General features: G+C 38.3%; 1 non-coding gene across 1 annotated transcript; it reads left to right on the top strand.

Moving 5' to 3' along the window:
- The first annotated feature begins 316 nt into the window (after positions 1 to 316).
- LOC112724245 (small nucleolar RNA R71) lies at positions 317 to 424 on the top strand. The gene has a single exon (XR_003163418.1). It is a non-coding gene; the product is annotated as a small nucleolar RNA R71 (small nucleolar RNA).
- Positions 425 to 12073: the final 11649 nt, after the last annotated feature.

The raw sequence follows: 12073 nt of genomic DNA, 5'->3' as shown, positions 1-12073 counted from the left end.
TACTGTTGGATACAGCTTGCAATCCATTTAGACTTTGAGAAATCATATTGACTTGCTGAGTCAATATTTTATTCTGAGCCAATATGGCATTTAGAGTATCAATTTCAAGAACTCCCTTCCTCTGAGGCGTCCCATTACTCACAGGATTCCTTTCAGAAGTGTACATGAACTGGTTATTTGCAACCATGCCAATGAGTTCTTGAGCTTCTGTAGGCATTTTCTTTAGGTGAATGGATCCACCTGCAGAATTGTCCAATGATATCTTTGATAATTCAGACAGACCATCATAGAATATATCCAGGATGGTCCATTATGAAAGCATGTCAGAGGGACACTTTTTGGTCAGTTGCTTATATCTCTCCCAAGCTTCATAGAGGGATTCACCTTCTTTCTGTTTGAAGGTTTGAATATCCACTCTAAGCTTGCTAAGCTTTTGAGGAGGAAAGAACTTGGCTAAGAAAGCCGTGACCAGCTTATCCCAAGAGTTTAGGCTATCTTTAGGTTGAGAGTCCAACCATATTCTAGCTCTGTCTCTTACAGCAAATGGGAAAAGCATAAGCCTGTAGACCTCGGAGTCAACCCCATTGGTCTTAACAGTATCACAGATTTGCAAGAATTCAGTTAAGAACTAAAAAGGATCTCCTGATGGAAGTCCATGAAACTTGCAATTCTGTTGTATCAGAAAAACTAATTGAGGCTTTAGCTCAAAATTGTTTGCTCCAATGGCAGGGATTGAGATGCTTCTTCCATGTAAATTGGAATTTGGTGCAGTAAAGTCACCAAGCATCTTCCTTGCATTGTTATTATTTTCGGCCATGTCTCCTTCTTTTTCAAAAATTTCTGTCAGATTTTCTCCAGAGAATTGTGCTTTAGCTTCCCTTAGCTTCCTCTTCAAGTCCTTTCATTGTTCCTGCTCATATGAAAAAGAAGAGAACACAATAGAAAATATGGAATCCTCTATGTCACAGTATAGAGATTCTTTTATGTGAGTAGAAGAAGAAAAGAATAGAAAAAGGAAAAGATAAGAATCCAAACACAGAGGAGAAGAGTGGGTTCGAATTCTTGAGTGAAAGAGGGGTGTTAGTAGATAAATAAATAAATAGAAGGGGATGAGAGATGGAATTTTCGAAAATAATTGAAAAGAAAAGAAAAATATTTTTGTTTTTAAGTTAAAACTAAAATTAAAATTCGAAAATTAAGAAAGGAAAATAAAATAAAATTAAATTAAAATTTAAAACAAATAGTTAATTAAAAAGGAATTTTGAAAAAGGGGAAGGTGATTTTCGAAAATTAGAGGTAGAATTAGTTAGGTAGTTTTGAAAAAGATATGATTGAAATAGTAAAATTTTTAAAATCAAACAAAAAGTCAAGTAGTTAATTAAAAAAGATTTGAAAATCAATTTTTGAAAAGATAAGAAGTTAGAAAAGAAGTTAGAAAAGATTTTGAAATTAATTTTGAAAATTAAAGTTGATTACTTGACTAATAAGAAACAAAAAGATATGATTTAAAATTTAAAGATTGAACCTTTCTTAAGAGGCAAGTAACAAACTTTAAAATTTTTGAATCAATCACATTAATTATTAGTAAAGATTTTGAAATTATGAAACAAAATAGGAAAAAGATTTTTTGAAAATCAATTTGAAATTTTTGAAAATTATGAAAGAAGAATGAAAAAGATTTTATTTTTGAAAAAGATAAGGTTTTTAAATTGAAAATTTGACTTGACTCATAAGAAATAACTAAAAATTTTTAAAACTTTTGACTAAATCAAATCAAATTTTCGAAAATTATGAGTGAAATAAGGAAAAGATATTTTTTTATTTTTGAATTTTTAATGAAGAAAGAGAAAAACAATAAAAAGACTCAAAACATGAAAATTATGAATCAAAACACACAATGCATGCAAGAACACTTTGAATGTCAAGATGAACACCAAGAACACTTTGAAAATCAAGATGAACATCAAGACTTATTTTTGAAAATTTTTAAGAAAAGAAAAACATGCAAGACACCAAACTTCGAAAATTTCAATGTTGAGACATTAATAATTCAAAAATGCATATGAGAAACAAGAAAAGACATCAAACAAGAAATTTTAAAGATCAAACAAGAAGACTTACCAAGAGCAACTTGAAGATCATGAAGAATGCAATGCATGAATTTTCGAAAAATGCAAGAAAGAGATAAACATGCAATTGACACCAAACTTAAAAACTAACACAAGACTTAAACAAGAAACGTCAAATTTTTTTTGATTTTATGATTTTATTAAAATTTTTGGTATTTTTCAAAAATTATTTGGAAAAAGAAAAATAAGGATTTCAAAATTTTTAATAGGAATACCAGGAATCTTGCAATGTTAGTCTAAAACTCCGGTCCAGGAATTGACATGGCTTACTAGCCAGCCAAGCTTTCAGTGAAAGCTCCAGTCCAAAACACTAGACATGGCCAATGGCCAGCCAAACTTTAGCAGATACAAATCAGACATACGACAGCTGATACTTCATTTAACTTGCTTCTGTGCTGATGAGTGGAAGCCTCGGTCCAAAAGAATTAGACATGGCTTTACAGCCAGCCAGGCTTCAACATGTTTCATGAAACTCAAGAATTCCTTCTTAAAAATTCTGAAGAACATAATTTAAAAAATTTTTTTGAAAAATATATTTTTTTTTTGAAAAATTTTTTTTCGAAACAAAAAAAATAAAAACAAAAAGCTTAAAATTAAAATAAAATTACTTAATCTGAGCAACAAGATGAACCGTCAGTTGTCCAAACTCGAACAATCCCCGGCAACGGCGCCAAAAACTTGGTGCACGAAATTATGATCCTTAACAACGGCGCCAAAAACTTGGTGCTCGGAATGTAATTCACACACTTTGTCACAACTTCGCACAACTAACCAGCAAGTGCACTGGGTCGACCAAGTAATAAACCTTACGTGAGTAAAGGTCGATCCCACGGAGATTGTCCGCTTGAAGCAAGCTATGGTCACCTTGTAAATCTCAGTCAGGCGGATTCAAATGGTTATAGAGTTTTAATAATTAAAAGATAAATAAAACGTAAAATGAAGATAGAGATACTTATGTAATTCATTGGTGAGAATTTCAGATAAGCGTATAGAGATGCTTTCGTTCCTCTTGAACCTCTGCTTTCCTGCTGTCTTCATCCAATCATTCCCACTCCTTTCTATGGCAAGCTTTGTGTAGGGCATCACCGTTGTCAATGGCTACTTCCCGTCCTCTCAGTGAGAATGGTCCAAGATGCGCTGTTACCACACGGCTAATCATCTGTCGGTTCTCGATCATACTAGAATAGGATTCAGTAATCCTTTTGCGTCTGTCACTACGCCCAGCACTCGCGAGTTTGAAGCTCGTCACAGCCATCCCTTCCCGGATCCTACTCGGAATACCACAGACAAGGTTTAGACTTTCCGGACCTCAAGAATGGCCGCCAATAGTTCAAGCCTATACCACGAAGACTCTGATCTCACGATCAGAGTGCCAAGTGATATACATTCAAGCTTGTTTGCATGTAGAACGGAAGTGTTTGTCAGGCACACGTTCATAAGTGAGAATGATGATGAGCGTCACATAATCATCACATTCATCATGTTCTTGAGTGCGAATGAATATCTTAGAGAAGAAATAGGCTTAAATTGAATAGAAAAACAGTAGTACTTTGCATTAATTCATGAGGAACAACAGAGCTCCACGCCTTAATCTATGGTGTGTAGAAACTCTACCGTTGAAAATACATAAGAACAAGGCCTAGGCATGGCCGAGTGGCCAGCCTCCCCAAATGGCATATGAATTTGAAATTAGGGAAAAAGACCCCTAGTACAATAGTAAAGAGTTCTATTTATGCTAAACTAGTTACTAGGGTTATAGAAATAAGTAAATGATGCAGAAATCCACTTCCGGGCCCACTTGGTGTCTGCTTGGGCTGAGCATCAAAGCTTTCACGTGTAGAGGTCTTCTTTGGAGTTTAACGCCAGTTTTTAACCTGTTTCTGGCGTTTAACTCTGCTTTGTAACCTGTTTCTGGCGTTTAACTCCAGAATAGGGCAGAGAGCTGGCGTTGAACGCCCGTTTGCATTGTCTAAACTCAGGTAAAGTATGGACTATTATATATTCCTGGAAAGCCCTGGATGTCTACTTCCCAACGTAATTAAGAGCGTGCCATTTGGACTCCTATAGCTCCAGAAAATTTACTTTGAGTGCAGGGAGGTCAGAATCCAACAGCATCTGCAGTCCTCTTCAACCTTTGAATCTGATTTTTGCTCAAGTCCCTCAATTTCAGCCAGAAAATACCTGAAATCACAGAAAAACACACAAACTTATAGTAAAGTCCAGAAATATGAATTTTATTTAAAAACTAATAAAAATATACTAAAAACTATCTAAATCATACTAAAAACTATGTAAAAACAATGCCAAAAAGCGTATAAATTATCCGCTCATCAGTCCACTTGACTTTCCTTTATTTAGTAAGGGTTAACTAAGTGGGAGCAATAAAAAATTCTCATCACACCTGATAAGGATAACTAGGATGGGATTTTCAGTTCTTATACCTTGCCAAGAGTTTCTATAGTTAGTTTGTTTCCATTGCCATTTACTATTATTGCTTCATATCTTAAAAAACCCAAAAAGATACTTTTTTTCTCATAACCAATAATAAATCATACTTCCCTGCAATTCCTTGAGAGACGACCTAAGGTTTAAATACTTCAGTTATAAATTTTATTGGGTTTGCTTAAGTGACAACCAAAACTTTTGTACGAAAAGATTCTTTGCTGGTTTAGAAACTATATCTACAACGTGATTATTTTTATAAAATTTTTTACTCGCAAAAGCCCGTTCGTCACCCACAGAGCATCATCAAGCTTTCTAGCCCAATCCTTTCTAGAGGCACTTACTGTCCTCTGTAGGATTTTCTTTAGTTCTCTATTTGAGACTTCAGCTTGCCCATTGGTTTAGGGATGATACAGTGTTGCTACTTTATGGCAAACTCTGTAACGGCTTAAGACAAAATCCAGCTGTCTGTTGCAGAAATGAGTTCTTCCATCACTGATTAGTGTCCTAGGGACACCAAATCTGCTGAAGATGTTCTTCTGGAGGAACTTCATTAATACTCTTGTGTCATTAGTGGGTGTTGCTATTGCTTCAACCCATTTAGACACATAATCTACTGCCACAAGGATGTAGGTGTTTGAGTATGAAGGTAGGAATGGTCCCATGAAATCTATACCCCATACGTCAAACAACTCAATCTCTAAGATTTCTTGCTGAGGCATGCTGTGACCATGAGGAAGATTGCCAGCCCTCTGGCAATTATCATAGTTACGGACGAACTCTCTAGAATCCTTAAAGAGAGTAGGCCAGTAAAAGCCACTTTGGAGCACCTTAGCGGCTGTCCGCTCACCTCCAAAGTGTCTTCCATAGTCAGAGCCATGGCAATGCCATAAAATTCTCTGTGCCTCTTCTTCAGACATACAGCATCAGATTATTCCATCTAAGCATCTCTTAAAGAGATATAGCTCATCCCATAGGTAATATTTTGCATCATGCATGAGTTTCCAGGCTTGCTGCTTGGTAAACTCTTTGGGAATGAACCGTATAGCCTTGTAGTTTGCAATGTCTACAAACCAAGGTAATGTCTGGATGGCATAAAGTTGCTCATCTGGAAAGGATTCGGATATGTCAGTAGATGGAGAAGAAGTCCCTTCTACTGGCTCAATCCAGGACAAGTGATCAGCCACCTGATTTTCTTTTCTTTTTCTGTCTCTAATTTCTATATCAAACTCTTGTACGAGTAATATTGATGCATTCATATTTTAGCTAGTTTAGCTAGTTAGTTTAGTCAATTTTAGTTTCAATTTCATGCATGTTATTCAAATAAATAAGTACTTAAGTGGATTCTCTCATCATACTTTGTTAAATTAAGGACTAAATGAATTTTGCTCAATTTGATGCAAACAATTAAAGAAAAGTATGAATGAGTGAGTTATCTAAAAATAGTTGCTCAAGAGACAGAGCTTTGATGTATTACTATTGTGTTTTGTGATCACAACAGGGGAGACGAGCACCAAATATCCTTCAAAGAACATTTCAAAGCCCCAGGTAGCGCTCCGGTTGTTTGAAGAGCGCTACGTTCTCCTGCATAAGCACCATATATGACTAAGAACGCTCTTCAACCAAGAGCGCTACGCTCCTCAACCAAGAGCGCCTATGATACGGAAGGGAAAAATTTAGCTGGCGATGCGTACGCATGAAGGAGATATTTTAAAGCCCACGTGTACGCATTCGCGACGCATACGCGTGCGCAACGGGTATGCGTGCGCGACGTGTACGCATGCGCGACGCTACACGTGCGCGACGTGTACGCGTGGGAGCAGCAATTCTGAACAAGCAAGCGCACACATGGATGAAGTAACAGCGTGGAAGTGGCACTTTTTGAAAGCCACGGGTACGCGTGGGAGAGCGCTCTTGCCAAGAACGCTACGCTCGCCTGGAGAGTGCACTGAAGAGGACTCGTATGCGTAGATGACGCATACGTGTGACATGGGCTGAAGAGAGGAATGACATGCACGCGAAGGTGACGCGTACACGTCGCAAGTGCCAAATTGTTGAACGACGCGTACGCGTATGTGACGTGTATGCGTCGAAGCCTGAGCGCTCCGTTTTCCTAAAGAGCGCTACGTTCTCCTGGAGCAAGATATTCCACCAAATAGAAAAGCCCATTTTGAAGAGTTTCCAAGTACACCTGAAGAAGCAAGTTGATAAACCACTATTTTATGGTTTATCTTGTGTTTAATTGAGTGGTTTCATCAAGTCTTCACACACTTATTCATACTAATTGCATGATTTTATAATTCCTTCCTAGTATTGTTTATGGTTGAAAACTTGCTTCCTAGAGATCTTTAATTAGTATATTTTAATTCTCCTTTATACCATTCGATGTCGTGATCCGTGTGTTAAGTGTTTCAGGCTTTATAGGGCAGGAATGTCTTAGAGAATGAAGAGGAAGCTTGCAAAAATGGAAGGAACACTAGAAACTAAGGAGATAACCAGCAAACACTGACGTGCGCGCATGGCTCACGGGAGCGCGCAGAATGGAAAAAATCGCAGCGACGCGTGCGCGTGCCTGACGCGTACGCGCAGATTGGAGTCTGCACGAATGACGCGAACGCGTGGACGATGTGTACGCATGACAAGGAAAATCGCTGAATGAAGCGAACGCGTGACCTGCGCGATCTGCAGAATTAACAAAAAACGCTGGGGGCAATTTTGGGCCGTGTTTTGACCCAATTTTCGGCCCAGAAACACAGAATAAAGCCAGGGAACACGCAGAGACTCAACAACAGATTAGATACACAACAATACACAATAGACATATTCTCATTAGGATAGTTTTTAGGTTTTTAGATCTTAATTTAGAGAGGATTACTTCCCCTCTAGGTTCTATTTACATTCATAGTTAATTAGCTTATGCTTTTGGATATTGAAGAAGTCATTACCTCCATTGAAGACATTATTCTAGTTTGTTTCTTTACTTACTCTTTCATTTATTTATAACATATTCTTAATTCTTGCTTAGAGTAGTAATTGATTATTTTCATGGATTGTTGATGCAGAGAATTACTTTTACTTTTAATTAATTTTGAATTCTTATTTTATTTAAATTTATCATGTCTTCTTCTTATATTTTTATAAGCGTTATATTCATGTCAATGGAGTAGACTCCATACTTGACATGGGGGTTGATTAGAAGGAGACACTTGAGTTGGAAGGCTTAAGTGCTGATTAATTTGGACGTTGTTGGCTAGTTCTGTATTTACTAACGCTAGACCTTCCCAAATGAGAGGACTAGGATTTGCGAATAAGGGTTAGCTTAATCAGTTGACTTTCCTTTATTTAGTAAGGGTTAACTAAGTGAAAACAACAACCTTTTTAATACTACACTTAAGAGATCCCATCAAGGATAGAACTTCCAATTAATCATTCCCCCAATCATGGCTTTTTATTTAGAATATCAATAATCATTTTTAGTTTATTGCTTTAATATATAATTATTTAATTGCTCATTATTCAACTCTCAAAACTCTCGGAAAATTCCTAATTAATAAAATAGCATCCTTTCGTGCAACTCGTTGGGAGACGACCTGGGATTCATACTCCTAGTATTTTTATTCTAAATTTTTGTGACACCTTTCTAAATTGGTGAGGCGGATTTTAGCTAGTTAAGAGCTATACTTGCAACGCTATTCTCTTATTTAAAATCTCTTAATTGGCCTAACTTCTGCAAGACACCAGTTTTTGGCGCCGTTTCCGGGGAGTTGCAATTGTGTGGTAAATTATTAACTAGTGTACATATTTCTTTCATTGAATGACGCATTCACTACCTAATCTGAGCTTAGCCGCATTTGATCCTGAAATTGAAAGAACTATTTCATGTATTAGGCGAGTTCGACGTCGGTTAGCCTCTGAGGGTGGTGAAGTGATTGTTATCGATTCACCAGTCTCATCTGAGGGCGAATCTGAACCGTCATCCGAGAGTGAAACAAGCTCCTTTACTACTGATTCAGTTGATTCACGTGTAGATAGAATGGCAAAACCTAGAAGGATTACTCTCCAGGAAGCTGGAGCCCCAGATTTTACAATGCAGCCGTACCAAGTGCATCATCCAACTCTGGCTGCATATTTTGAACGGAAGACTGCACTAATCAACTTGATGCCCATGTTTCATGGCTTACCTTCTCAAGAGCCTATTAAGCACCTTAGGGATTTTCAGACAGTCTGTTCTACTGTTAGGCGTCATGGTGCAAATGAAACTTCTATTCTGTTAGCTGCCTTCCCGTTTTCTCTTGAGGAAAAGGCGAGGGAGTGGTACTACTCCCAACCTGAAGCAACTGTTACCAACTGGGATACGCTCAGGAGAGAATTTTTGGAGAAATACTTTCCAGCTGAAGTTACAGACAGACTAAGGAAAGAGATCTCATGCATTGTTCAAGGTGAATCAGAAACTCTCTACGAGTACTGGGAGCATTTTAAGAACCTCCTGGACGCATGCCCCCATCACATGATTGACAGGCTAGTGTTGATTAGCTATTTCACTCAAGGCATGAAGCCTCGGGATAAAACTACACTAGATGGTGCTAGTAATGGTTCTCTGAAGAAGTATAAGACCGCAGATGAAGCATGGCAACTGATCAGCGACTTAGCTGAATCCACCAAGAATCACAGGCACAGGAGCACCCACTTAAAAGCTGTTGCAGAAGTTTCCTCTAGTATTGAGACTACTGCCCTTACACAGAGTATATGTGAAATGACCAACCTACTGAAGCAATTACAGTTAAACCAACAACAACAAGCTCAGCCTTCCCCACCACAATAAAGCCAACAGTTAGTACCCCAAAGAGTATGCGGCATATGTGCTATTATAGTAATTATACTGATGAATGCCCGCAGCTCCAACAAGAAGACAATACTGTGGCAGCTACTCATAACTTCTATGACCGCCCAAATCAAGAATACAATCAACAAGGCGGCAACCACAACCAAGGTGGGAACTATAACCAAGGATGGCTGGACAACTCTAACCAAGGTTGGAGGGATAATTCCAACCATGGCTGGAGGGACAACTATAACAGAGGAGGCAGAGATAACTATGGAAACCAGAGGTGGAATAATAATAACAGACAGCAGAATCAGAACTAACCTTACAGAGCTCCTCACTTAAGACAGTCACAAGGACCCCAGCAAAACCAACAACAAGTACCACAGATCACTTATCCTACTTCCTCATAAAATGACGAGATGCTTCATTCTCTTGCACAAGGACAACAAGATATGCAGACTACACTGAACTCTACTCTAAATGGTCTGAACGCCACTTTACAAGCTCTCGTCGCCCAGATAGATTCATTACCTACTTTCACTAACCAACCTTTAAACTCTGGTAGAATTCCTTCTCAACCCTTACCTAACCCGAAGGGTGGCATCAATGTCATCACTTTGAGGTTCGGAACCACACTGTCAGAGAGGAATCAGGAGGAGCCAAGCCCAATAGAACACGCCTCAGTTGAGGATGTGATAGAAGTAGAAGATGCTGAAATGGAAGATGCTGAAGAGGAAGATAAAGTACAATACAAGGTTGAAAAAAATGGCTCAGACAAGGAATGGAGCACCAAAGGATGCAGAGGCTACAAGTGGTGCCATCCCTATCCCATTCCCACACCTTGCAAGGAAGTCCAGAAAGCAGATTGAACCTAATCCTAAAATGGTAGAAATTTTCAAAAAGGTTGAGGTAACTGTTCCCCTTTTTGATGTTATTCAGCAAGTACCTAAATATGCAAAGTTTCTGAAGGATTTATGCATACATAAAGAAAAAATTAATGAATTAGAAACTATTCCTTTAGGTAGTTCTATATCTGCTTTAATGGGAGGTATACCTGAAAAATGTAGTGATCCAGGTCCATGCATGGTTAATTGTACCATTGGAGGTGTAATATTTTCTGATTGCATGTGTGACTTAGGAGCATGTGTTAGTATAATGCCATTGTCTATATATGATACCTTAAGGCTCCCTCCCTTAAAAAGGTCAGCAGCTCGTTTTGTGTTAGCAGATAAAATCATTATTACAGTAGTTGGAATTACTGAAGATGTATTAGTGAGCATTAAGGGGCTCACATTTCCCATTGAGTTCTATATCCTAGAAATGCCCCCTAATGACTCAAGAAGACCATCATCAATCCTGCTTGGAAGACCATTCCTGAAAACTTCAAAGTTCAAGTTGGATGCAATCTCAGGAACTTACTCCTTTGAGATAGATGGCAGAACGGTGAGTTTCAGTTTAAATGAAGCTATGAAGCACCCTCCGGAAGATCATTCTATCTTCCAGTGTGACATCATTGATGAAACTGTAGCTGAAGTTCACCAAGAAGAATTAGAAGAGAAGCACATGGAGCAAGGTCCAAGTGTGGGGACACCCTCTGAACATAATGAAGACACTTTACCATTACCACTAGCCCCGGATGATCCAGAACCTAGCCATGAGCAAAAATTGGAATTAAAGCCCATTCCTCCACACCTCAAGTATGCTTACCTTAAGGATAATCAGGAGTTTCCAGTTATCATTGCAAGGGAACTCACTTCTCAACAGGAGGAACAACTGCTTAGTGTGCTGAAAAGACATAAAAAAGTAATTAGATGGAGCTTGGCGGATATAGTCGGCATCAGCCCTCAAGTTTGTGAGCACAGAATATATTTAGAAGAGGACTCGAAACCTGTCCATCAACCCTAAAGAAGATTGAATCCAATCATCTTGGAAGTTGTCAAGAAAGAAGTGACCAGGCTACTTGAAGCAGATATCATTTACCCCATCTCAGACAGTGAATGGGTCAGTCCAGTACAAGTGGTACCCAAGAAGTCTGGAGTCACAACAGTAAAGAATGAATATGGAGAGCTCCTGACAACTATAGTGCAGAATTCATGGAGGGTTTGCATTGACTATAGGCGTCTCAACCAAGCTACTCGCAAGGATCATTATCCCTTGCCATTTATTGATCAGATGCTCGATCGCCTATCAGGTAAATCCCATTGTTGCTTTTTAGATGGTTATACAGGCTACTTTCAAATTCATATAGCTCCTAAAGATCAGGAGAAGACCACTTTTACATGTCCCTTTGGAACGTATGCTTATAAAAGAATGCCTTTTGGCTTGTGTAATGCACCTGCTACTTTCCAAAGATGCATGATGAGTATCTTTTCAGATCTTATTGAGAATTATATGGAAGTATTTATGGATGATTTTAGCGTATATGGTGATTCATTTGACCTTTGCTTGGATAGTTTAGCTAGAGTATTAGACAGGTGTATTAGTTCAAACGTTGTATTGAATTTTGAAAAATGTCACTTTATGGTAAAACAAGGGATTGTTCTAGGACATGTTGTCTCTAAAACTGGTATTTCAGTAGATCCAGCAAAGGTAGATGTCATTTCTAGTTTACCTTACCCCTCCTCCGTGAGGGAAGTCCGTTCGTTCCTTAGCCATGCAGGTTTTTACAGGAGATTCA

The sequence above is a fragment of the Arachis hypogaea genome, chromosome 11, assembly GCF_003086295.3.
Source record: "Arachis hypogaea cultivar Tifrunner chromosome 11, arahy.Tifrunner.gnm2.J5K5, whole genome shotgun sequence".
NCBI lineage: Eukaryota > Viridiplantae > Streptophyta > Magnoliopsida > Fabales > Fabaceae > Arachis > Arachis hypogaea.
This window is presented reverse-complemented; position numbering and strand designations above follow the sequence as displayed.